The following is a 26,488-nucleotide window of genomic DNA, read 5'->3' on the forward strand; positions in this document are numbered from 1 at the left end:
CAACTTTAAAATGTGAAATGGTAAGAAGGAATTTCTCTTTTTTTTAACTGTGGAAAAATCACTAAAATCAAAAGGTGGACAGTGCAATACATCTCTTTCTGAGATAGTATGGCTGACAGCTCCTCTTTAAAACGTTCTTATACTGTTGCTTATCTGCAGGCTTGTTACACATCAGAAACGTGCAGGAGAACGGCTCCTGCACGCGTTGCGGCGTGTCGTCGGGAAACTCCGGTGCGACGCTGAGTAGCGGCGGTAGTAGTTAATTAACCCGAAGGGGAAACGGCGATTCCCGACGATAAAATGCGCCGGGACGCGTCATACCGCAACGTATCGAAACGCAGCGTCGGGTGTGAAAGGTAAAAGGAAAGTCTATAGACTTTCCTTTTACCTTGGTTAACGCAAAGTGTAGACTTTGCGTTAAAACGCCAAAAGAGGGCTCTGGTGTGAAAGAGCCCTTAGGAGCAGAGAGGAAGTTCTGAGTTTGGGTACACTTTAATGGAGAGCTCTTTCCTTGGGGGTGGCGGCACCTTACAGTGCACAAGGGCTACCATAAATTACAAATGTCAGCTACCTTCTAATAAACAGTTATTACTTGTTCTGACACCGTCTCTGTTGCAGAGGGCACCCCCACCCAATTGTACAAGTCCAATAAAACGTTATTAGGGGCATCTCAATGTTTGGGATCATCTGTCTGTTGCTTGATCACAAGATAAGACCTGCGAAAAAGGCAATGGTTTTGTTGGAGAAATGCCTCCCAACACATGGGGCTACAGCCTCTATTCAAAACATTACATGGTAACTAGCCATTTTCTAATGAGGGGGTGGTGGCATTGTACCCAAGGCTGGATTTATACACTGTCCAACACTAAGCCAACCTTCTCTTACATAAGCAGCAGCCCCCCCCCCCTCCCAATTTCATGTGCAGCCCCTCTCTGATGTAAAGCTATCTTGGGCAGCAGTTGTCCTATGCTCTGCAATGCTCCCCATTTACAGCCATCTCTTCCATAGGAAACCGACTCCTTGGGCAACAGCCGCCAAAGGCCTGGGCCTATGTGGCCCTTTCAGAAATCTGGCCTTGGTTGTACCACCCATGCTTCCTTCAGTATAAAAGACAGGCACCATTTGCTATGTGTAGAGTCATGTATTGCCCAAGTACTTTCTTGAAAAGGGGGCGCACAACAAACTAAACAAGATTCCCCCCCCCCCAACAATTTTTTGTAAAGCACAAGAAGGTAAGAGGCGCCCAAATGTGAATAAAACTGTATTAAAAACAGCTAGAAAAGAAAAAGTTGAGGTACCTCAAATAACGACAAATTCATATATAAGATTCACAAATGTGATTAAGCCCTAGGCAACGCGTTTCGTGGGTCCTTGCACACTTCCTCAAGGCCAAATACAGTGCCAAAGAAGATCTCCGCCTGTGTAAGGGACACCCTTACATGAATTAATCGTGAATCTTAAATACGAATTTGTCGTCATTTGAGGTAAGCCACCTCAACTTTTTCTTTTTTAGCTGTTTTTAATACAGTTTTATTTACATTTGGGCGCCTCTTTCCCCCTCAAGTTACCCACTCTCCTCTGGGAGGGGTGTTCTATTTTGGTTGGGTGTTCTCCCGCCCTTACAAAACTTGGAATCCTTTCCTAAGAGTGCGACCGCAGCCAGTGCCTCTGGACACCCGAGTGGAGTCGAGTTTGTTGATCTCCACCTGCCTTCAGTGGTTGGTTTCCTGCTGGGTCACCTAAACCTTATTAACATCAAGTAAACAAATATTTAACTGGAGGTTATACCCAAACACATTATGCCAGTCCCCATTCAGAACTTTGCATTGCAACCAATCAATGACAGAATCCTCCTGCTTTGTGGATGGCAGGATACAGTAAACATGAGGGCCTTTCATAGGTTCCAACATAAATAAAGCAACTATCTGGAGTAATTCATTGCCTTGGCATTGCTTCTTTTAAAGACTGACATTCTCTCCCAATGCAGTGTACAGATTTTGGCGATAGTGTAGTTTAGGGGACCCAGCAAGAAGTCTCATAGGGAACAGAAGGTTTTTACTACAATCTATCTGAAACCTAGCAGGTTGAGAGGGTGCTGTACGTAAAATAACATTAGCATAATTTACCTATGTACTTTATCGTTGGCTCACCTCAACCCCCCTCCATACACAAACAGAGCGCCAATCCCAATTTAACAATTTGCCTTCCAGTCAGACTTTTATGCCTTTCAGTTGTGGCACTATTGTACCCTCCAGGGCCGATTTCAGCTTCCAGCATACATAACACATGACAACTACCTTTTACTATCTAGAGCTGTGCATTGCCCATACATTAATTAATTCTCTTGGAAAGAGAGCTCACTTTCCGGTTAAGGTGGTGGGGAAGGCTCAATTTCTAAGGGGCAACTGCGATTCAGTTTTAAGACCATGGTGATCCAAGCATTTTACTGAGAGGTGGAGGTGTGTGCCCTATAATACTTGCTGTGCCAGCCTCCCATTCAGCAATTTTCACTATAATCAGCCATTTTAATCAGCCACCCCTCCCACATTTGGGGGTGGCAACATTGTACAGTACACTCCTTAAGATTTCAGGATAAATAACATCCTCCAGGTACCTTAAACTAGTACCCAGGGTCACTACTGGCCCTGGCACTGCCTCAGTTAAAGAGAAAATCCGAACCCAAGCGAGAAACCCCCAAAACAGTTATTCAGATGGTTTTTGACATCTAATTATAAGACCAGGGAGAAGACAGCAATTAATTCACCCATCCAGCACTTCGCACTGCAATAAGCCATTTTTAAAGCCCCCCTCCTTTTCAGCTTGCAGCATTGTACTGTACACACCAAGGCCTCCTCTGGCTTCAAGCATACATAATGAATGCCAGATACCTTCTGATATCGACAGTCGCTCACCGCCCTGGTACTGCCTTTATTGAAAACGGTGCCCCCACCCAACTACACGAGACACCTCAATTGTTGCTGGGGGGGACCTAAATTTCAGTAAGCATCGGTTGTCCGTCGACAGGTCACGAGATAACAGAACCAGGGAGAAGAAAGCAATGGATTTTATTGGAGGTGTGCCCCCCAGCACATGCTGTGCCAGCCCTCATTCAACACATTGCACTGCAATCAGCCATTTTTAAAGGGCCCCCCTCCCTTAGGGGTGGCAGCATTGTACACACCAGGGCCTCCTCCAGCTTCCACCATCAATAATTATGAACACAGGCAAGTTATCATCCCCTGGTCAGAGCCCTCTGGTGCTTTGGGCCCCTGAGGAAATGGGGGGGGGGGGGGGGGGTTTACATGGGACTCCCCCCCCCCCCTTTAAGGATAGACCCCCACCCCTCCCCCTTCCACCCAGCTGAGGATGACATCCCAGCACCAGTCAGAGCAATAAATGGAATAAAGCCCACTCTTACCGGCTCCCAGGCTGTCACAGAGGTGGAAGGGATGATTTGCAGGGAAGAGGCCGATGGAGGAGACAGGAAAGGGGGAAGAACAGCTGCTAACGCCTCATTAAAAATGGGTCATTACAAATAAATAAATAAAAATAGATATACAAGGGGGACAGAACCAGGGAGAGAGAGAGAGAGAGCAATGGAGGGGGGAGGAGGATATGAGTCGGAGGCGCGCTGCGCGTTCTCAGACCAGGGTGAGGGAAGAGCGGGGGCGCGCGCTGCTCAGAGCAGAGACAAGAGCGCGTACAGCCGTACTCACCTCGCAGCCGAGCTGAAGACCTCGACCAATCACACGCAGAGAGGGGCGGGGCCTGGCCGCGCGCTGACCTATCGAGCAGCAGCCATGGGAACCACGAAAGGCTTCAGACCAGAGCCGCTAGCAGGGAGGCGGAGCCAGACATCTTTGATCCAATAAGGTGGAAAGAGGCTAGTAGACTATCCTAGTGGTGGAGATAGCTGGCCAATCGCGGCGGCGATGACATGTGTACGAGCCAATTACAGCAGGAGGGGAAAAGGATCTGGCCAATGAGGGGGGGGCTCGGAGCCGCCTCAGATTACAGTGCATGGAGAAAGAGGAGGGGGAGGAGCTAGGATGTGTCACTGATAACACAAGGCTGTGCGAATACACTGTAACATAACAACAGTAGCAAAGTGATGAGAGAATTCGCAGAGAGGAGGGGCCAGACATCTCATCAACATAACTGTATATCACCACCATAATGGATGATAGTAAATATACAATCACAATAATAGGAATATCATTCTTTATAATATCATTAGAAAGAAAAGACGTGTTGATGAAGATCATAATAAAATTAATAATGATGTCATTAGTCGTGATGTCATTAGTTGTTTGCTGTTTTTGAAGCAAAATCATGAATCAATTTCTATTTTTAGACTAAGCTTGAGAAATATAAGCTAAGCAAATGGTGAGAAAATGGATGATTTGAAGTTTCATTCAGGCAGGGTTCACATGCTTGCTTAAAATCGCATGCCTTTTCCGCAATGCGAAAATGCACATATTGTTGCTCCGGCCCCGTTCACACTGCACGCGTTTCCTTCCGCGTTCCGGGAACGCGTGCAGGAGGCCGACACGCACGACATCAGACAGTGCATAGATTGCACTGTCTGATGTTCACACTGCATGCGTTCCGGGCCTGTGTGGTCCGGGAACGCATGCTGAATGCATTTTTTCCCAAAACGCGCGGCTGTCCCATTCACTTTCAGTGAATGGGATCAGCCACGCAACGCATACAAACGCGGATGGCGTGCGTTCGTACGGGTTGCGTTCCGAATGCACGGCCGTCCGCGTTTGGTAATGTGAACAAGGCCGGAGCAATGTGCGGTTTTCCGCAGCGGCAAAAAATAAAAAGGCCCAGCAGCACTGCTACTGCGCAACGCATGCGATTCTCTATATCTGACAGACAGCTGCTCTCAGCTGGCTGTCAGCTAAGAACGCAGATTTTTCTTCCCATGGAAAAAGTTGCAGTTTTTGCGTGGGCTCAAGTGTGACACTTCCCTCAGTGAAACTGCGTGACTAAAACTAAATATTTTAGCGCTACCAAACCTGATGTGAGGAAACTCTCTTCAGGTTAGATACATACTGTACCTGGACTAGTAGAAGACAAAGGACACCAAGAGCCCAAATATAGTGTAGTATGCATTGGCAATTACAGTGAATTTTAAATGTAAGTATGGTTAATTATACTCACAAGCAAGGGTTACCGTACAGGAAACCACTGTAAAGGCAGGTGGGGAGATTAAAAATGTTCCCACTCAGGGTTAAGAAGTCACTCTCCGTAGATCGGAGGAAGGAAAAGTGGGGTAAACACCCCTCCACCAAGGGTGGGCTGTAAACAGCAGAAGAAAACAGAGGAGCCAGCAGAATAAAAATACATAGAATCTTAAAAAATTACTAGAGGCAGTGGTGGACTTACTCACTCCCAAGGACACCCGTTACACGCAGTGACGTGTTAAACAAATGAATTTATTCCAATACACCACAAAAACTTGCAACGTGCCTCGCAGGCGTGACCCCGCCTCATCGGGCAATAAAAAAAGGAGCAAACAACTAATAGCGTCCAGGTCCAAGTAAAGCGCCTTTGTCACAGAGGCGCTTTACTTGCACCTGGACGCTCTTAGTTGTTTGCTCTTTTTTTTTATTACCTGATGAGTCGGGGTCACGCCTGCGAGGCGCATTGCAAGTTTTTGTGGTGTATTGGAATAAGTTCCGTTGTTTAACACTTCACTGCGTGCAACTGGTGTCCTTGGGAGTGGGTAAGTCCACCACTGCCTCTCGTCATTTTTAAAGATTTGATGTATTTGCATTCTGCTGGTTCCTCTGTTTTCTTCTGCTATGTTGAGGGAAGGTTCTGGATACCACAAAGCTTTCCCGTTCCTCGGTCTGGTCCAGCACTAAAGATATGAGACTGAGAGCTCTATTCACAAAGCATTACCACATTCGGGAATGCTGAAAACAGTTGATTTTACCGATCAGCTTCTCGAATTACAATTTACTCAACCTCCACACAGAAAATCAGAGTTCCCGATTAGTGAGGTAAATTACCGACTTGTGTGGTAGCTCAGGAAATGTCAATTCACAAAGATTTCCGCATTTAATTTACCGGACAAAAGTGTTTGGTATTTCGATAACTGGCTCTCCCCATCAAGGCCGGATTTACCATAAGGCACTGTAGGCACGCGCCTACAGGCGCCCGATCCAGGCTGTTTCCTGTAGCGTGGATCGGAGGGTTGGCCCTAGAGCTGCGCAGCCGCACTCGCGGCTATGCGGACTGCGCAGCCGCAAAGGGCCGGCGCTACCATAGAGGCAAAGGGGGCAATTGCCCCAGGGCCCCAGAGCTTGTGGGGGCCCCCAGTGGCTACAAGAGGAAAACATTTTTTTCAAAAAGACCTTATAGTTTTTGAGAACATCGATTTTAAAGTTTCAAAGGAAAAAAATACACATTTAAAAACCCACCGACTTTTCCGGTTAATAGCAAATCCACCTTAAATGCTAGAAACCCTAAGGGCTCGTTTCCACGCATGCGGATTCGCACATGTAATGCAAGTGGATGGGCCTGTTTCCACTGTAGCGTTGTTGAGGTGCGTTTTTTTCAGCGGTGAAAAAACGCACAAAAGAGCCCCAGAATTCGCCTGCGAGTGGAATGCATGCGAATCGCCGCTAATGTATTTAATAGGAAATCCGCATGCTGTTTTGGTATGCGAATTTTCATGCGAATTCGCATGAAATCAGTGGAAAAGCACACCGGCATTGCCATGGTTAAATTCGCATACATCGTCATCCATGCAAATTCACACGAAAATTCGCATGCACATGCGAATTTTGCCGCAGCGATTTCGCAACGCAATAGTGGAAATGAGCCCTAAATTTGCAGGATATGTTAAGGAGATCATTGGGAATAAGAGGAAAAAACAATTTTTCAAAAAGACCTTATAGTTTTTGAGAAAATAGATTTTAAAGTTTCAAAGGAAAAAAGTATACTTTTAAATGCGGTAAATGTCACTTTTAGTAGCAAACCTAACGGTAGTGTAATTTTACATGTATCAAAAGAAAGAGCAATAAATTTCCCGACGGGGTTTCCTGGGGGTCCATACGCAGCCGCAGCACTTTGGCCAGGGATCGCTATACAGCCGCAATATGGCTGTATGAAGATCCCTGGCATTTTTTCCTATTTTCCCAATTTTTTTTATGTTTAGAGTGTGGGAATTTTTTTTTTATTAAATTATGTGGGGTCCCCCCTCCTGAAACTTTTTAACCCCTTGTCCCCCATGCAGGCTGGGGTAGCCAGAATGTGGAGCTCCAACCGATTGGGGCTTCACACCCTGACTATACCAGCTGCAAAAAAGGTCCCTTAATGCCGATTTTTGTTCCGGGGTACCTGTTGGGGGGGCCCCCAGGTTTATTTTGCCCTGGGGCCCCATTGTTGCTTAAACCGGCCCTGCAGCCACGGCCAGCCCTGGTGGCCATCTTTGTGCAGGCAGGAGAGCCCGACCCGGGCCGTGCGGTCGAGAGCCGTTCGGGGGGCTATTGAGCGGCGGGGACCCGGCGGAACGGCATGGAGGGCGCGGACGGCGTCCTCCGTGTCTTCCAAAGTGATGCAGGTGTCTAACTTTTTTTATTTTTTTTTTCTGTAAATTTGGCCTCGGAAGTCCTTTAAGCATCGGTAGTGGGAGGGTGTGGTGGGAGGATAGGCTTAAGTTTAGCTGTAGTAAAATATTGGCATTTAATAATTATATTTTTATATCAGTTTTTCCCCTTTAACAGTAGAATACTGGTAAATTTACTGATATACTATCGGCTTTTCTCCTGGAAATCCCCTTAAATATTTTTAGGGTTTTTTTTCATCAGTTATGACTACATTTAGGATTTGTTCACATCTACAATCAAAATCACTGACACCAGCAATTTTTTTTTTTTGTAAGTTTTTTTCATCCCGGCACTCCACGTTTTGATACAAAGCGCTTTTCTAAGCGCTTTTGCAGAGCGATTCCGTTTTTTCACTTCCTGACTGACGTCAGGAAGTGTACTCTTTCAACCGGAAATGAATAAATATAATGTATTTATTCATAAAAGCATGAACGCAAATCGCCAGATAAAGCAATTTGTGAGCGTTTTGCATTTTTCCTATACCTTCCATTGTAGCAAAATCGCCTGAAAATGGTACAGGCAGCGCTTTGCTGAGCGGAAAGTGGATGAAACGCGCTGATATGTACTGTCCCATAGGGAATCATTGTACTAGCAATTTCAGGGCGTTTTAAAAAATCGCCGGCGCTTAAAAATTTTTTACGCAAAACGACCAAGGTGAGAACAACCCCCTATTAACAGTTATTATAGCTACAAATGCTCTGATTGGCATATCATTCTGGAATTTACCATTTCTCAGCTATTATAGATTAATAATAATAATACAAATAACAAAAATAATAATAATAATGATAATATTAACAGTAATAAAATATGCATTCATGACACTCTGCTGGGCTGCATATATTCATAGTCCCATGGCTGGCTTTCATGCCACATTCCTTTTGCACAACTAAAAGTGCCAGTTTAATTAGACACCACACTAGCCCCCGAAATAAGCCTTGCTTCATTCCACAGTAATACTTTAAACTCAGGAACAGGTGCCCCCGTCATGTTTATTGTAACACATGTTCAAAATGGAGTCCTCTGAGGGAAGGGATCATTGAAATAGACTGTCTGAATGCTGCGAGTGGCACAACTGTTTGAAATACTTTTAACCACCCTGGCGTTCTATTAAATGCGGCAGGTTTGAAATACTTTAAACCACCCTGGCGTTCTATGAAATGCGCCAGGGTGGCGGCGCAGCAGGTTTTTTTAAAGTTTTTTTTTTAAATCATGTAGCTAGCCTAGCGCTAGCTACATAATGCCCCCCTCCCTGCTGTGTCCGCCCGTACCTTGCGATCGCCGCCAGCGCGTACCCTCGTAAGGAAATCCCGTTCTGAACGGGATTTCCCTTAGGGCTTCCCCCGTCGCCATGACGACGATCGCGATGACATCATCAACATTGTGACATCAGACGGAGTTCCGATCCACCCCTCAGCGCTGCCTGGCATGTTACGCGGCGGGTAGCGGCGCACCTGCGGCGAGCGGCCCTAACACGCAGCAAGCAAGGTGCTTGCTGTGTGTTTTAAAAAAAAATTATGAAAATCGGCCCAGCGGGACCTGAGCGGCGCCCTCCGGCGGCCATGGACGAGCTGACCTCGACCATACCGCCAAGGAGGTTAAAGGAGCAATGGGGGGGGGGGGGGGGGGGGACTCATAATAAAATAAATAGATAAAAACAACATTACTCATTTGGTATCTAAAAAAAAAAAAGTAAATAGGCAAAGGGTTAAAGTCTGCATATTTTGCTGAAGATACAAGGTGGTTGAATGTCTCTAAGGGCCCATTCACACTTGCTGATCGCAAAGCGCTAGCGATTTTGCTAGCGCTTTACTCTGGCGTTTTTTTGGCTATTAACGGCTATTTGGCTATTTTTGCCCAAAAAAAATCACCATTCACACCTGCCGATTTTTTAGCGATCGCGATTTGCGCTTCTATAGCACTAAACCGTGATCACCGGGAAATCGGCTGAAAATGGTGCAGGCTACGCATTTACGTTTAGCGTTTTTGGGCGATTTGCAGTGATTAGTGCAAATCACCCAAATGAGAACGGGCCCAAAGACTTTTATTACCCTAGTGCTTCGAAAAGCGCTAGTGCTTGAGCGTTTTGCCGAAATCACTTGCAAAACGCTCAAGTGTGAATGGGCCCTAAATGACGCTGTACTGGACCATATGATTAGCCACATACCTCACTAGAGAGTAGGGCCCTTTTCCACTAGCTGTGATCGGCTTCAAAAAGCGGATGACAGCCGATTTGCCAATCGCTAGAGCACCGCGATTTAGGGCTTCTTTCCACATAGTGTGCTTTCATGCGCGCTTATGGAAATGCCATTGCAGGGACATCAGTGCATAAACTGCACTCTCTGATATTTCCATACATGTGCTGCGATTCACAACTGAACCACAGCGCATGGTTGCCTGCATTAGGGGTGATTGCGCCCGCGATCCCATTCACTATAATGATTGGAATCATGAGCACCTCCCCCCGGGGAGTTACGTGCAATGCAGAGCCGCACTGAGCACAAGACTTTGCGTTGTATAGTGTAAACGAGTTCTTAAAGAGAAACTCCGACCAAGAATTTAACTTTATCCCAATCAGTAGCTGATACCCCCTTTTACATGAGAAATCTATTCCTTTTCACAAACAGACCATCAGGGGGCGCTGTATGGCTGATATTGTGGTGAAACCCCTCCCACAAGAAACAAGAAAAGTTGGTACTCTTGGCAGTTTCCTGTCTGGGAACCTTGCTGCATTGTGGGAAATAGCTGTTTACAGCTGTTTCCAACTGCCAATACAGCAAGCAGCAGCTACATCACCTGCCATCAGTAAAAATGTCACCATGTAATAAATGTCAAAATGTAAATCAGGGATTTAAAAGATTTTACAATGGGGAAACACTGACTAAATCATTTATACATAATTATTGTAAAAATTAAGCACTTTTTTTATTACATTATTTTCACTGGAGTTCCTCTTTAAATGTAAATCACAGTGCTCATTTCCCAGTAGTGCGCAGCGCTTTTTACTAGAATGCAAACCCAAGCTTGCGCGATTCTCATAGCGATTGCGCTCCGCTCCCGACAGCTCCCAACGGCTTATGGGACTCTTTCGTGGCTATTGGAAATTGCTGATTTGTGGACGTATGCACAGGCAGCAGTGGAAAAGGGCCCTAAGGCTGGTTTTTAGACTGTGGATTGGCGTTAGCGGTGCGGTCCGGGGACTGCTCCGCCAAAAACACCTTTGAGGATTACCGCGTTAGTACGCGGTAATCCTTATCTGGCTGCCAGCCAAGTAGGAAGTTACGCTCACTTTCTGTGGCCGCAGCAATTACGTGCACGGAAGTGTAATGATAAAATACGCTTCCGCGCATGCGCAACGTGAAAAACTGTGATGGGCATTTTTTTAAAAAAAAACTGCGTCGCCATAGACTTACATGACTTCTGGGCCGCCGCAGGTCAGCGCAGAACTGCACGGTAACGTAGATTTGCCCTCGCATTGCGGATGCGGTGAAAACCTCACTTCTGTCGCATCACGCTGCACCGCGTTAGTATGAAAGTCCCCATAGACTTTCATTGCCTTGTGGTGTGCTGCGGTAAAAATACTGCACCGCACCTTCCCAGTGTGAAAGGGCCCTTAAAGTGGCCATAAACGTTTTATTTTGATTCGATCGTACGGTCGAATGAAATTATTGAGGAAATTGTTCAAGGTACCATACACGTGTTCAAGATTGCTCCAATTTCGTTAAAAATAAATTGTATATGCTGAAAAAGTTTGTTGGATTGTAAAACATTTCACTTAATAATCAAATTTTGATATAACTACTTTACGACTGCTCCACGCCAAATGGCGTGAACGCGGGGGCAGCCCCAGCACCGCTCAACGCCAATTGGCATGAAATCCTCGGGCGGGGTTTTACAGGAGATCGCCGTTAGGAGACGCCGTCTATTTACACTGTACAGCTCTGCGATCTAAGGCAGCGCGGTACTGGGGACAGGAGTGTGACACGGCTGTCCCCCTGGGAGGCACAGAGAGCAATCTGCTCTCATAGGCTGATATCTATGATAGCCAATCGCTGGGATTGGCTGCCGGGGGAAGGGAGGGTGGGAATTAAAATAATTTTAAAAAAGTACATATTTATTTAAAAATAAAACAAATATTGAAAAAGAAATAAACAAACACCCCAGCAGCGATCAGGCAGAAAGTGGGGGGGGGGAGGGCAATCACTTGTGTGCTGAGTTGTGTGGCCCTGCGGCGAGGCCTTAAAGCTGCAGTGCCCTAATTAGTAAAAAATAGCCTGGCCACTAGGGGGGGAGAAGCCTGTGGTCCTTAAGTGGTTAAAGTAAGGATACCTTTTTTAATATGGATTATTCAAATGTAACATCTCTGTACATCTATCAATATCTCATGTCATCATCATTCCCTGTTCAGCATTACATCCCCCTCACAAGGGCAGCTGACAAGCGGTGAAGTCACCGCCTGTCAGCTGCTCTCCTGTACCAGCCGAGCAGTTGTTAGCACCCGGTACCAGCGCTGTACAGCCCCTCCCTCCCCATGGAGTGAGCTCTTAATGTGGCCGCAGCCGCGCTCAAACTTGACATCTCGCGGTTCTCTGCCGCCCATTAACACCACGCTTGGCACGCCTGGTGTTACAACCACTGCAATTCGGCTGCATTTAAATTGCACCTGAATTGCACTAGCGGGCGGCAGACAGGAGGTTGAACTGCTCGGCGAACACGCAGTTCAGCTGAGTGGCAAGACAATACGCTCTGTACAGCACTGCGGAAGATGTCAGTGCTATATATATCCTCTATAATAAAACCCCTGTGTCCCTGCGTAGCGCTGTCCCTGTGTAACTGAGTCTGTGCTTTATGCTACTAAGCATGTGCCCAGCACGGACCCGGACAGCAGTTGGGACTGGAGGACGGGGCCAGGGAGCCAGGCGGGCGTGTGCGCAGGCGGACGGGTGCATGCGAAAGCGGCAGGTGCGTGTGAGCGGCAGGTGCGCGTGAGCGGCAGGTGCGCGCATGCGAAGTTTAAAAAAACAGACCTAGAGCCCGTTTTGAAACGGGCTTGGGTCTACTAGTCTAGTACTAAATAATAATAGTATGCTTGAGTTGAGAAAAGTAGAAATATGGAGCACCCAGTTATTCCATCCATGTTTCCACTTGAGTTGCCGAAAACGGATGTGGAAGTCGTGCTGATGTGACATTGCATCCAAATCTAATAGCCGTGCCAATGCACAGCAATGTCCCAGAAAACTCTGCAGGCACTATTTCTTTCAGTGGAAAAAAGGCCTAAGAGCTTTCCTAGTCACTTTTCACCAATAGCTCAATTCTTTGCACACTGGGTCCTGTGGCAAAAAGAGAGAGAAAATATAAAGGTGCAATAAAAAATAATGAAGAACACAAGTTAAATAATCATATTCAATGCCAAGCCGCTGAAGCTAAAGCTAATAAAATTTTGGGATGCGTTAAAAGGGAAATAAAAACTCGAGATGCTAGCATAATATTGCCCCTGTTTAACTCTCTAGTAAGGCTACATCTGGAATATGGAATTCAGTTCTGGGCACCACATTACAGGAAAGATATTGCAGTTTTAGAGCAGGTGCAGAGACGAGCTACAAAATTGATATGAGGGATGGAAGGTCTCGCTTACCAAGAAAGGTTAGATAAACTGGGTTTATTTAGTCTAGAGAAAAGACGCCCTAGAGGAGATTTAATGAACATGTATAAATACATCAGAGGGCAATATAAAAGCTTGGCGGATGAGCTTTTGTTCCCTAGGCCTTCACAAAGGACTAGAGAACATGATCTGCGCATGGAGGAAAAAAAGTTTTAGCCATTTACTTAGGAAAGAGCTCTTTACAGTAAGAGTGATTAAGATGTGAAATGCATTGCCACAGGAAGTAGTTATGGCAAATTCTATATCTGCATTTAAAGGGGTCTTAGATGTTCAGATGAAAGACATCCATGGCTACAATTACTAGGTAACGCCCAGTGGTGTTGATCCAGGGATTTTATCTGATTGTCATCTGGAGTCAGGAAAGATTTTTTTCCCTTTTGGGGCAACTTGGACCATGCCTTGTATGGGTTTTTCGCCTTCCTCTGGATCAACAGGGATATGTGAGGGAGCAGGCTGGAGTTGTACTTTGTTCTCTGGTTGAACTCGATGGACGTATGTCTTTTCCTGCAACACACACAAGGCAAGCTATATACAGTGTGTGTAGAAGTCCACAATCCTCAAAAAGGAAATCAGTATTACATTAATGCTCTGGTTAATTTCGCAAGCAAACTAATGTAGCAGTTCAGTGCACATAGTGAAGTGGCTCCTGATCAGAAGATATATCCACAATCGATGGCCAAGAGTGGTAAACTTAGGCAATGGAAGGCAAAGCGTCTTTTGGTGCCTTTTTGCCTTTGATGTGTGGTTTTAATGGGGTTTTTTGTATATGTTACGGCCAGAACCCGAAGTTTGGCCACTTCTAGTTCTGGCCGGCCACTTCGGGTTCTGGCCGGCCAATGCGCAAAGTGGCCGCTGCGCTGCGGCCAATGTTAGAAATGGATTGATTCCTCTGAGGTTAATGTATCTTCTGCGCCGCAGCGCAGCGGCCAAACGTATAACAACTTCGTTAATTTATTGCGATTCAGCCGGCGGCAATGTAACAATTCAAGCCGCCGGCTTTTTCTCTGCCTCTCTCTCCTTCTCCCCCCCCCCCCCCCCGCCTCTCTCTCCTCCTTCCCCCCGCCTCTCTCGCTCTTCTATGGGCAGCCCCCCTCCGGAGTCGTTCGTCGCGGCAGGGTTATCCTGCCGTTCTTGCAGAGCGGGTGCTGGCAGAAGCGATGTCTGCAGCCTCCCCGCTCTGCTGCCCTGGCGCCACGAACGACTCTCGGGGACGGCTGCCCATAAGAGGAGAGAGAGGCAGAAAAAAAAAAGCCGGCGGCTTGAATTGTTACATTGCCGCCGGCTGAATTGAAATAAATTAACGAAGTTGTTATACGTTTGGCCGCTGCGCTGCGGCGCAGAAGATACATTAACCTCAGAGGAATCAATCCATTTCTAACATTGGCCGCAGCGCAGCGGCCACTTCGTGCATTGGCCGGCCAGAACCCGAAGTGGCCGGCCAGAACTAGAAGTGGCCAAACTTCGGGTTCTGGCCGTAACATATATATGGTTTCTCTAATTATACATCTTCTGATTGTTCATGATTAATAAAGTTTTGCAATTCTCGTGCGCCCAAGACCCAATTCTTGTTATTTTTCATTTCATTGATTTGATTTGTTGGCATGTAACAAGCAAACTTATTTATATTTACCTTGATCCAGTGGTGAGATATATGGCCATTTGTAATAAGGTTGATTAATCTCAAGTTGTATTCGAAATCTAAAGGTGGCCACACACCATACAATTAGGGCTGCTCAAATCCGGATCTGGGAGATACCCGGATAGTTGCTATCCGGATATCTCCCAGTAAACCTGTGCAGGGTGGGCGGGGGGGTCAATCTTACCTGTCTGACGTCTTCTTCAGTCGTCCCTCGGCGCCTCCTACGATGCGCTCCACGCGCGTCACGTGATTACAAACACTTCCTCCTTCAACCCGGAAGGAGGAAGTGTTTGTAATCACGTGACCGTCGCTTGGACCACATCATGGGAGGCGCCGAGGGACGGACCGAAGAAGACGTCAGACAGGTAAGATTGAAACCCCCCCCACCTACCCCGCACAGGTAACTGGGAGATATCCGGATAGAACTTTCCGGATGTCTCCCGGATCCGGATTTGAGCAGCCCTGCATACAATGTTTTAAATATCTGTTTTATTCAAGCATAGCAAGCAATTTTTCTGACTGATTGTAACAATTCAAAAATCTGACCAATGTACCACACACATATGTTACATTTTTCCCCAATCATCAATAAAATAATTGAAAGCTCAGAAAAAATTGATTGGAACTGTACATCAAGTAACTGACAATCCATCACACTCCATACAATTTTTGATAAAGTTGGTCTGAGATTTCCAACATGTCCACTCTCAACCCCCCCCCCCCCCCCAAAGAAAAGAAACGGGAAATCCGATCGGATTTCTTGAGCGAAAACAAAGAAAAGCTCTAGATTTTTTGGGACCAGCGATCGTAATGACCGAATAGGTGAAAAATTGGATCTTTTAATTGTATGGTGTGTGGCCACCTTAGCATTTCAAAAATCTGACAAATGTCAAGGTGGCCACACACAATAAAATGATCAGATTTTACGGCAGTTCGATAAATATGATCGGATCTCCCGAAAAACATCAAAAGCTTTTTTTAATTTGGCTGAAAAATCCAATCGGATTTCCCATTCTTTTGAATTTTTATCGATCCAGAATGCTGGAAATTTTTCTTCAATTTTTATAAAGATTGTATGGTGTGTGTTAGATTGTCAATTTAATAATATACACACCATGGCAATTTTCTCAGAGTTTCCAATCATTTTTATAATAATTGGGGAAAATTTTAACATAGCTGTGTGGTACATTGGTCATATTTTTGAAATGTTACAATCATTCAGAAAAAATGATTGCAATTCTTAAATTGAACAGATATTTAAAAAATTGTATGGTGTGTGGCCACCTTTACAGTGTGGTTGTTCAAAAGACTAGTGGCCCACACACTACTAGAGATCCTATGCAATTCTCTTTCACTAACCAAGCTGAGCGATTTTGGGCCTTCATGCTCTGACACCACAAATTGATTTTGTGCCTTTCTAAATCATGTGAACAGTAGTCAATTCTTTTACAATCAACTGATATTTTCCATCCTGCTTGATCGAGTAAATTGGTTGATTCGACTAGATAGAACCAGAATCTTCATTGATCAAGCAGAATGGAACATAATTGATTGTATGGGCACCTTTACTGTAAAGAACTCCTTCCTATGGGCACCTTTACTGTGAAGAACTCCTACCTAAATAGATAGCAAAACCTTGTTTCCTTCATACGCAGATCATGTCACCTTGTCTTTTGTACAATCCTAGGGACAAACTTTTGTATTTTGTATTTCCCCCTGATGTATTTATACATGTTAATCAGGTCACCCCTTAGCCATTTTTTTTTCCAAGCTAAATAAACCGAGTCTGTCCAATATTTCTTGGTAAGTGACACCTTGGCTTCAATTCACAAAGGGCTGTTTGAAAAAAAATCAGGTCGGTAAAATACCGCATTCAGTATTTTAGACTTTTTTTGGGCAATTCATAAAGATTTTCACAGGTGCAGTAGAAGTAATTTACCGAAAATCATGGCTTCAGTTCACAAAAATCTGTTCGGTAACAGTAAAATAGCAGCATGGAGTCTCTATTTGTTGCATGCTGTTCTCCCACTTAAAGGGAACCTTAACTGTGGGCAAAAAAAAAAAAAAATTCACTTACCTGGGGCTTTCCCAAGCCTCCTGCAGCCGTCCTGTGCCCGCGCCGGTCCTTCGGTGCCCTCCGGTCTCCCTCCACGGCTAAGTTTCGTTTTCGGCCGACTGCCAGTCGTCCTCCGGCAAAGCGTCCTCTTCTTCCGCATTCCCTGCCGTAAAGCGCCGTAAAGCGCGTCCGCATGACGCAAGACGAGTCATGTGGACACGCTTTACGGCGGGGAATGCGGAAGAAGAGGATGCTTTGCCGGAGGACGACTGGCAGTCGGCCGAAAACGAAACTTAGCCGCGGAGGGAGACCGGAGGGCACCGAAGGACCGGTGCAGGCACAGGAGAAAAACAATTGTATCTATCCTCCTTCTCCTAAAAATGACTTTTTATGATTACGTGCTAAAGTTGGTTGTGATGACAGATCAGCTGATCAAACAAATCACATGCTTCTCCATGAGTTCTCCGAGACATGACTATCACTATTTCTCCGAAGGTCAAGATTCTGTCTGACTCTGCCCTCCCTCTCCTAAGGTGACTACCAGTATGTCTAGAGCAGGGATAAGGAGAAGCCTTGGCAGGTCCTTGATGCTTCTTGTGTCTTTGCTATTGTATGCAACTGAGATTATTTGTTTAAAAAAGAACTGTAACCCAGGATTGAACTTCATCCAATCAGTGGCTGATACCCCCTACCTACAAGAAATCTTTTCATTGGCGTGAACGGCTGTCTATGGGGCTAGCAGGAGATTGCGCGTACATCTGCTTGGAAGGTGTCTCCGAGTGGCGATCGCCGCTTGGGAGACTCTTAGACGGCGAAACTTCCGTCTAATTACTTTGTACAGCGCTGCAATCTGCAGCAGCGCTGTACTGGGGACAGCCTTGTGACACGGCTGTCCCCTCTGTCAGTGCGGAAGTGATCCACTGTCATAGGCTGAAGCCTATGATAGCCAATCACGCTGATTGGCCGGCGGGGGGAGGGAGGGAGCGGGGCTGAAATAATAAAAAAAAAACCACACCATTTAATTTAAAAATAAAAGATATAAATATTTATAAAAAAAAAAAAAACGTTGGGGGAGCGATCAGACTCCACCAGCAGAGAGCTCTGTTGGTGGGGAGAAAGGGGGGGGGGGGGGGGGATGGGGGTCACAATCTGTTACAATCTGACAAAACTGACAGGTTTTGGACTAGTCCATCTCCTCATGGGGGATTATCATGCTATTCTAAAGCATTCCTTGAACAGCAGATGCTAAGTCTAACTGTCAAAGTAGTGTGCTAGTGAGTAGGGAAGCTGGCTGGTATCTTACTAATTTAGAAGTTAGACTTAGCAACTGCCATTCAGTAAATGCTTTTGAAAACAAAGAAAACCCTGAGAATTCCCCATAAGGAAATGGACTAGTCTAAAACCTGTCAGATTTTAACTGCTCACTTTTTTCCGCTATAGTGGTCCTTTAATTACAGTCACAGACGAGTATGACAGGTCCTCTTGCTGACGAGCTTGGCATAACCTGGGGATCCCTTTTCATGCAGTGGCGAATCTATAGGGGTGCAGGTATGGCTAGTGCCATGGACGCCACAGCACCCATGGGCGCCATGCCTGCACCCCCCCTTCTCCCTGTGCTGCGCGCCGCTAAAATGTATTTATTGAGCCGCAGCTCAAAACAGTGGCCCCTCCTTTTCTCCGTGCTGCGCGCCGCTAAAATGCATGTATTGAGCCGCTGCTCAATAAAGTTCCGCCTCTCCCCCTCCTTCTCCCCCATGCTGCCGCAGCTAAATCACGAACAGACCTGAGATTAGCAGCGACCAGGAGACAGGGCAGGAGATCGGCGCATAGTAGCTGTGCAGTGATCTTCAAATGCAGGAAGTGACATCATCGGTCACTCCTGCATTTGAAAATTTACCCTGCACGGATACTATGCACCAATCTCCTTTCCTGTCTCCTGGTCGTTGCTGATTTGAGGTCTTTGTTTTAGCGGTGTGCAGTATGGGGAGATGGGGGGTGGGAAACTGTATACATACATTTTCTGAGTGGCAGTTTGGGACAGAAGGAGGGGGGACTGTTTTGAGGAGCGGCTCAATAAATACATTTTAGCAGCGCGCAGTGTCGGACTAGGAGGTGGAAAAACTGAGGAAATCCACCTGCTGGCCAAGCAGAAAAAACCCTGTGTTATCACTCCCAATATAAATCTGTAGGTAGTCTTCACTGTGAGCAGCAACACATGACTACTGCTGCTTGGCCAGCAAGTGGATTTCCTCAGCTTTTCCAGTTCCCAGTCCGACACTGGCAACACGCAGCACAGGGAGGGGGCTACCTGCATGAAGGGGGGAAGGAAATGGGCCTATTTGTTTTGTGTGATGGGGGTGTGGGGCACAATTTTAGTGTTTGCCATAAGCACTGTTTTACCCAGATACGCCCGTTTTCATGTTACACCTGGGTTCTGACACTCCAACGAGAAGTACACAAATGGCCAGGTGGCTGAGCGCCTGTCATCCTTGGTGAGGGATCTGCCTATCAGGGGCTACCCTTTGACACTCGCCTCGTTATAACCGAACACCTGCAGGAAAAAGAAAAACACTGAAACAGAAAGAAAAATAGGTTTTGGCTTGTGTCAGGGATAATCTCTCATTCTTCTCTCTGTCCCCTCAGTGATGTGACATTATAGGTGGTGAAAGGAACAGTGCTGACATGACATGACACGAGGGATGATGGAGAGGCGAGGAGGCAGGCGAATGTCAATTTTCCTCCAGCGCTGGCGTCACTTGGGAGAAGGATGAGGCTGATCCTCGGCAGCTGCAAGGTGACTCCTCCGTCACGTACTTAAAATGCACATGACACCCTCATTACAGCTGTGTGGCGGAGACAGCGGCATTTTATTATCCGGAGCCCGGCAAGGATTTATCATCTGTTTATTTGGAACGCTGGTGTCATCATTTCAATTCCAGCATCTCAACTTATTTCTCAAGTTTTTCAACTTGCAAACCAGCGAAGGGGATCAAGTCACCATAGGTGGCACCACACGGAGCAAAATAGCGCCACCACAGTCACTTAAAGGGATTCTGTGGGGGTGCCTGAGGATAAAAAACCGCCACTTACCTGGGGCTTCTATCAGCCCCCTGTAGCAGTAATGTCCCACGCCATCCTCCTACAATCGTCCGTTCCCCGCCGCCGACACCGGGCATTATTCGTCTGTCATAGCCGAATAATGCGCGCTGCCGTGCGCGTCATCGGAAGCTTACTGTACTGCAGTTTTCTTGTACTGTGCCTGCACAGTAAGCTTCTGATGACATGGGCGGGAGCGAGCAGACCGCGGCCACAAGCGCGCAGCCGCAGTTGGACGGCGTGCCGCGCTAGACTGGGGTCGGCAGCGGGGAACGGTGGATCGGAGGAGGACGGCGTGGGACATTACTGCTATCAGGAAGTGCGGTCTGTGTCCCAGCCTGCACGTCACAAGTGGGGAACAAGCGCAGAGACCCGGAAGCAGCGGATTCCGCCAGGTTCTCGGCACAACCATAGGCATTCACAGATAAATAAAATCTACTCTGCTTTCTTACTGCAAGATACAACAAGTTCCCTATAAACCTTCTCTGCAGATAAAAAAAAAATTCAGTGCCAGACACTTGAGATAATAAGCTTCAGGGGGGCCTCAGCGGGGAGCATTTTTTTCATCAGAGCTGTACCTCATTGTCCTGAGAGGTATGGCAGATCAGAGGAGCTGTAACAGCACTAATGTGCAGTTAGAGGTTGGGTGAAACCTCTCCCGATACATCAAAGGGGGAGATTACAACTTCAGATGAAACGACTGATAAGGCAGCCTCCTCCTGCAGAATGGAATGTGCTGGTTCAGCGTCGCTTAGCTTTCTCTGGCGACGGGACTCCAGCACTGATTTAGGGTAAAGCAATATTGAAGCAGAGTTTTATTTAGCCACAATACAAGTCTAAAGCTAAGTACTCACGGGGGGACAATTGTAGCTGTCGCTGCACACGGGAGCGTGTGCGCGACAGTTCGGCGACAGTTCGGCGACAGCTTGTCGCCAAGTCCCTCTGCATCCACACGGCAGCAGAGGGATTAGCGATGCGGCGGAAGCTGTCGCCGAGGTTCCTCCCCCCCCCCGCCGGAAGCTCCGTGTGCTTTGTGTGGGTAGCTGTCGCTAGCCCGCATACACATGCGGGACTAGCGACAGTTCCGGCGAGGTTGCGGCGACGGCTGTAGCTGGCGATTGAACATGTCAATCGCCTGGCGACAGCTCCGACGGGCGACGGTTCGGGGCGCGCGCGTCATACACACGGGCGAACTGTCGCCGCAACATGCGCGTGCCACGCGGTTGCGGCGACGGCCGTCCCCCGTGAGTATGGACCTTTACACATTGCTACAATTGCACATATTTTATATTAAATGATAATATAAGAAGAATTTAGCCATAGTGCCCCTTTAAAGTCAGATCTGACAAGACTAGCTGCATGCTTGTTTCTGGTGTTATTCAGATACTACTGCTGAGAAATAGACCAGCAGGGCTGCCAGGAAACTGGCATTGATTAAAAAGAAATAAATATGGCAGCCTCCGTATACCTCTTACTTCAGTTCCCCTTTAACCATTTCAGCCCGCGGGTATTTTTTACCTTATGCATCAGAGCAATTTTCACTTCCCATTCATTCGCCAATAACCCTAACCTAAACTGAGAAGGAAATTGATTTTTCCTTTTAAAATAATACCAGTTGCTTGACTCTCCTGCTGAACCTATGGCCTCAATTCACTAAGGTTAACTCCTGTCTTTAATAACTCTTCAGAGCTGTTTTACAGTTATCACAATTATATCACCATGGTAATAACTGTAAAACAGCTCAGAAGAGTTATTAAAGACAGGAGTTAACCTTAGTGAATTGAATGTCTCTAATACTTTCAGCTACAGCCCCTGACCAAGCATGCAGATCAGGTGCTCTGACTGAAGTCAAACTGGATGCTTGTTTCAGGTGTGTGATTCAGCCACTTCTGCGGCCAAAGAGATCAGTAGGACTGCCAGGAAACTGGTATTGTTTAAAAGGAAAAATCCACATGCATCTCAGTTTAGGTCCCTTTAAGGCAGGGAACACACTAAACGCGTTTGTGTGCATTTTGCCACGAATGGCAAAACGCGCACGATTCTACAGGCTATTCAAGTCAATACGCGCGTTTTCGAAATGCACAGTTTTCTGCTTTTTCCTGCACGCTCGCATACAGTACATACCACACTAACACCTAAATGTGGAAATGCATGCAGAAAAACATATGAATTAAACGCAAATACAAAAAACAGACGGAAACCTGGGAATCGCAGGGGAAATCGGCCCTGCAAGTGTGTTCCCTGCCTTAGCCATAGACCCTGTACAAACATGCAGATCAGGTGTTTCTGACTGAAGTCTGACTGAAATAGGCACATGCTCATTTCAGGCGCATGGTTCTCATGAAGCAGGTCATTTGGCCCGGATCAGTGAATAATGGCGCACATCGCCTATGCATAAAAATGGCGCTGCATTAAAAAGATACGCTTATCGTTATTTATAGTTAGTACTGCATAATAATAGCGCACAGGGAAAAAAGAAGAAAAACTGCACACAGTAACGTTATTTATCAATAGCGCTGTTCATTTGCAAAAACAGCAGACGTTATTGCGCACAGTAACGTTATTTATCAATAGCTAACCTACATAAGCCAAACTGCAGAAGTTATTTAACTGCAAAACGGTGAATGGATTTAATGTAACACTGTCAAGGTTAGGGTTAGGCACCACCAGGGGAGATGTAGGGTTAGGCACCACCAGGGAGGTCTTAGGGTTAGGCACCACCAGGGAGTGCTTAGGGTTAGGCACTCCCAGGGGGGTGGTTAGGGTTAGGCACCACCTGGGGCGTGCTTAGGGTTAGGCACCACCAGGGGGGTGGTTAGGGTTAGGCACCACCAGGGGGGTGGTTAGGGTTAGGCACCACCAGGGGGTGGTTAGGGTTAGGCACCTCCAGGGGGGTGGTTAGGGTTAGGCACCTCCAGGGAGGTCTTAGGGTTAGGCACCACCAGGGGGGTGGTTAGGGTTAGGCACCTCCAGGGGGGTGGTTACGGTTAGGCACCTCCAGGGGGGTCCTAGGGTTAGGCACCACCAGGGGGGTCTTAGGGTTAGGCACCACCAGGGGGGTGGTTAGGGTTAGGCACCACCAAGGGGGTGGTTAGGGTTAGGCACCTCCAGGGGGGTGGTTAGGGTTAGGCACCTCCAGGGGGGTGGTTAGGGTTAGGCACCTCCAGGGGGGTGGTTAGGGTTAGGCACCTCCAGGGGGGTCCTAGGGTGAGGCACCACCAGGGGGGTCTTAGGGTTAGGCACCACCAAGGGGGTGGTTAGGGTTAGGCACCACCAGGGGGGTGGTTAGGGTTAGGCAACACCAAGGGGGTGGTTAGGGTTAGGCACCACCAGGGGGGTTTAGGGATAGGTACAGAGAAGGTTCTGTGTGTTAACGCTACATAACAATAAGGCTTTAACACTAAATAACGATAAGGCTTTAACGTTAAATAGCGATAAGCGACAAACGGATTAGCGGCAACACTGTGCGCCATTATTTGCAGGCGTCATTTTCAGAAGGATCGCATTTGGCCACTGAGGGTGCTATGGTAATATGGGCGCTGCATAGACCGCAATTGTTACTTCACCCATAGCGGTGCCCAAAGGGAGTATTTACTGCTGATATCAGCGGAAATTGCGTTGTGGGGAGTAGGAGGGTAGGTCAGTGGGGAAACCCCACCAGAACAGGAAACAGCGGGTGAAAGGAATGAGCCCATTGTGATTGGGCCGATAGAGGTGTGTCAATTGTACCCCCAACTTTTAAGTGCACTTTATTAGCAGTGCCCCTTATTGATTGACTTTTTATGACAGTGTTAAGCATCAGTAGAAAGAGGGTTAGTGTGAGGATATTGGCGTATATTGTGGGGTGGGGGGATTAGTTATGGCCGTTTTCACTGTGACACATCCTGACACTTGCTGTGATACGAGAAGGTATCAAAATCTGTTTGCCTTTCTCTTTCTACTGGAAATGGGCCCTTAGGCATCAGTAGAAAAAGGGCTCTTGTGAGAATAGGGTTAGGTTTAGCAATAATAAAACATTGCTAATATTTTACTAATGGAATTACCACTGCCCAGTAGTAAAACGTCTGTAAATTAACAGATATTGTACTAGCGGCTATCTCTGGTGCTGAAATTACCGTGGCGCCCTTTTTAGATGTACGCTATTCAGACACTACTGATGCATGAAAGCTCAGCAGGACAGCCAGGCAACTGGTGTTGTTTAAAGGGAAATAAATATGGCAGCCTCCATATCCCGTCACTTCAGGTTAATTTGAACCACTTGCCGACCGCGTAACGCAAATTGACGGCGGCAGAGTGGCTCTGTTGTTCCTCAGTGCCGCCATATGGTGTCATCTCGCGAAGAGCGATCATCACTGGTAGGCTGTTTTTTCTACTTCTATACAAAAATATATTTATGTAACGTAGTCTAGGGCCAATTTGGGGGGGGGGGGGATGGGGAGGGGGATAAAAAATAGGGGTTTTTTTTATATAATTTTTTTTATTAATAAAAAAAACAAACAAATTGCAGCAGCAACCATGTACCACCAAAAGAAAGCTCTATTTGTGAGAAGAGAAGGGGTTAAACTCATTTGGGTGCTAAGTTGTATGACCGAGCAAAGCAATAAACCGTTAAAGTTGTTGTGAAGTGCCAAATTGTAAAAAATGGCCTGGTCACTAGGGTGGGGGCGCGCGCGGCATGAACCTCTGGTTCTCAAGTGGTTAAGGTACTCATTACCGGAATATAAGACGCACCTAGGTTTAGAGGGCGAAAACCAGGGAAAAATATACAGTATATACTAAACCATTTTTCAGGAGTGTCTTGTAGATGTTCTCCCCAATTGGTGTCCCCTGTGTGTTTCCTTCTGTCCCCAGTGTGTCCCCTTCCATCCCCAGTGTGTCCCCTTCAGTCTCCAGTGTGTCCCCTTCTGTCCCCAGTGTGTTCCCTTCAGTCCCCAGTGTGTGCCGGGTGTCCCCTTCAGTCTCCAGTGTGTCCCCTTCTGTCCCCCATGTGTGTCCTCTTCTGTTCCCATGTGTCCCCTTCTGTCCCCAGCTCCCATGTGTGCCCCCCCCCGTGTCTCTTGCTCCCCGTTGTATAATTAGCGGTGTAATGGCACATAATCCATGGCTCCATGTGGGGATTGCAGACCTCTCCTGTCCTGCATGCCTCCCCCTAGGGACGTCTTTTGCTGATGAAGCGATCAGCAGAAGCCGTCACTAGAGGAGCAGTGTGGAAGAGAAGAGGTCTCCGATCCCTGCGGAAGCCATGGATTGGGTGAGACACTGCCGCTACACTGGGAGGGGGGGGGGGGGGAGCAGACACATATGGAAGGGGGAACAGACACACAGAGGGAAGCAATGCAGGGAGTCCCTGACATCGTGGCGGGTCGGCAGTTCGTATTGGTGGGCGTTCATAAGTAGGGGGTTCCCTTTTTTCGCCATATAAGATGCAGGGACTTTTTCTCCCCATTTTTGGGGATGAAAAAGTGTGTCCTAAATGGTTGCAAATGCGGTATATATTGTGTGTTCAATACCAGTTAAAATGCTCATCCTAATGAAACTTCACGGTGTTCTTCTTTATCTCCCCAGCAGCTCTCAGTCAACTGACTCTTCACATAAAACATGTAACATATTACCTGCTGACACACTGACGCCATAAAAATTATAACTGCGTCCCGGCAGTGCTGACTATAACGACGGTGCCATCAAGCGGCCTAACAATTTCGGCGGATGATTGACAGCTTGCCTTCCCCGGAGATTCCAAACCGGTCGTGTTTTATTTCGCTGACCTGCATGATAGACAAGTGATCAAAACAATGAAAATAAGAGCGCTTCTGAGGCATCTGCTGTTCTGCCACCAAGGTCACCCCGAGACAGCGCCTTCCACTTCCTGCGACACATTAAACCAAGGTGACAATAGAGAGGGCACGCGGCTCGTGTACCACACGGAACTCGCCACAGTGTCACTCGTCAGGTCTCCGACGTGTAACTGTGCCCTGAATGAAAACACAGAAGCCACTGATTGCCCAAAGAAGTAAAATGAATCCAACGCTGTCCATGCATGCTTTAAAGGCAGTTGATTTTGATCGATTAAAAGGAAACACTTGTACTCATGCGAAAATTGAGATTGACTAATTGTGCATCATTTCCTGTTTCTACATTTTTGTTGGGTTTTTCCAAACACAAAAAAGAGAAGATTACAAGAGTGACAAACCACAAAGGTCAATTGGGCTGATTCGCAAGGCTGACGCACTCACATAGGTGTCCACAGAGAAGCCTGTATGAGTGCGGGGGGGGGGGGGGGGGGGGGGCCTCAGACGCTACACTGCTAGTAAGGGCATCGTAGCTACTTTGAGTAACCACTGCAGCGGTGCGAGTGAGATAAGGAAGGTTGGAACAAACCATTATTCCTACCACATCCATGTAGGGAGATA

At 47.0% G+C, this 26,488-nt stretch overlaps 1 protein-coding gene and 1 long non-coding RNA gene across 9 annotated transcripts in view; one reads left to right on the top strand and one right to left on the bottom strand.

Moving 5' to 3' along the window:
* The window catches only part of R3HDM1 (R3H domain containing 1), a 266,722-nt gene extending 262,985 nt beyond the window's left edge, over positions 1–3,737 (bottom strand). For 4 of the 7 annotated variants that reach the window (XM_068245924.1, XM_068245927.1, XM_068245926.1 and 1 more), the window contains exon 1: positions 3,419–3,672. The gene's annotated coding sequence lies outside the window, so the exon portion shown is untranslated. Of the gene's footprint in view, positions 1–3,418; positions 3,674–3,716 lie in introns of those variants that run through there. The other 3 variants (XM_068245921.1, XM_068245928.1, XM_068245922.1) reach the window with 2 other exon arrangements.
* A 306-nt stretch (positions 3,738–4,043) lies between these two features.
* On the top strand, positions 4,044–26,179 carry LOC137525105 (uncharacterized). Of its 2 annotated transcripts, none has more exons than XR_011022865.1 (3): positions 4,044–4,186; positions 19,626–19,776; positions 25,644–26,179. It is a non-coding gene; the product is annotated as an uncharacterized lncRNA (long non-coding RNA). The 2 variants fall into 2 exon arrangements; XR_011022864.1 differs by having other exon boundaries at positions 25,647–26,179.
* The last annotated feature ends 309 nt before the right edge of the window (positions 26,180–26,488 follow it).

This window comes from Hyperolius riggenbachi, chromosome 7 (genome assembly GCF_040937935.1).
Source record: "Hyperolius riggenbachi isolate aHypRig1 chromosome 7, aHypRig1.pri, whole genome shotgun sequence".
NCBI classification, from domain to species: domain Eukaryota; kingdom Metazoa; phylum Chordata; class Amphibia; order Anura; family Hyperoliidae; genus Hyperolius; species Hyperolius riggenbachi.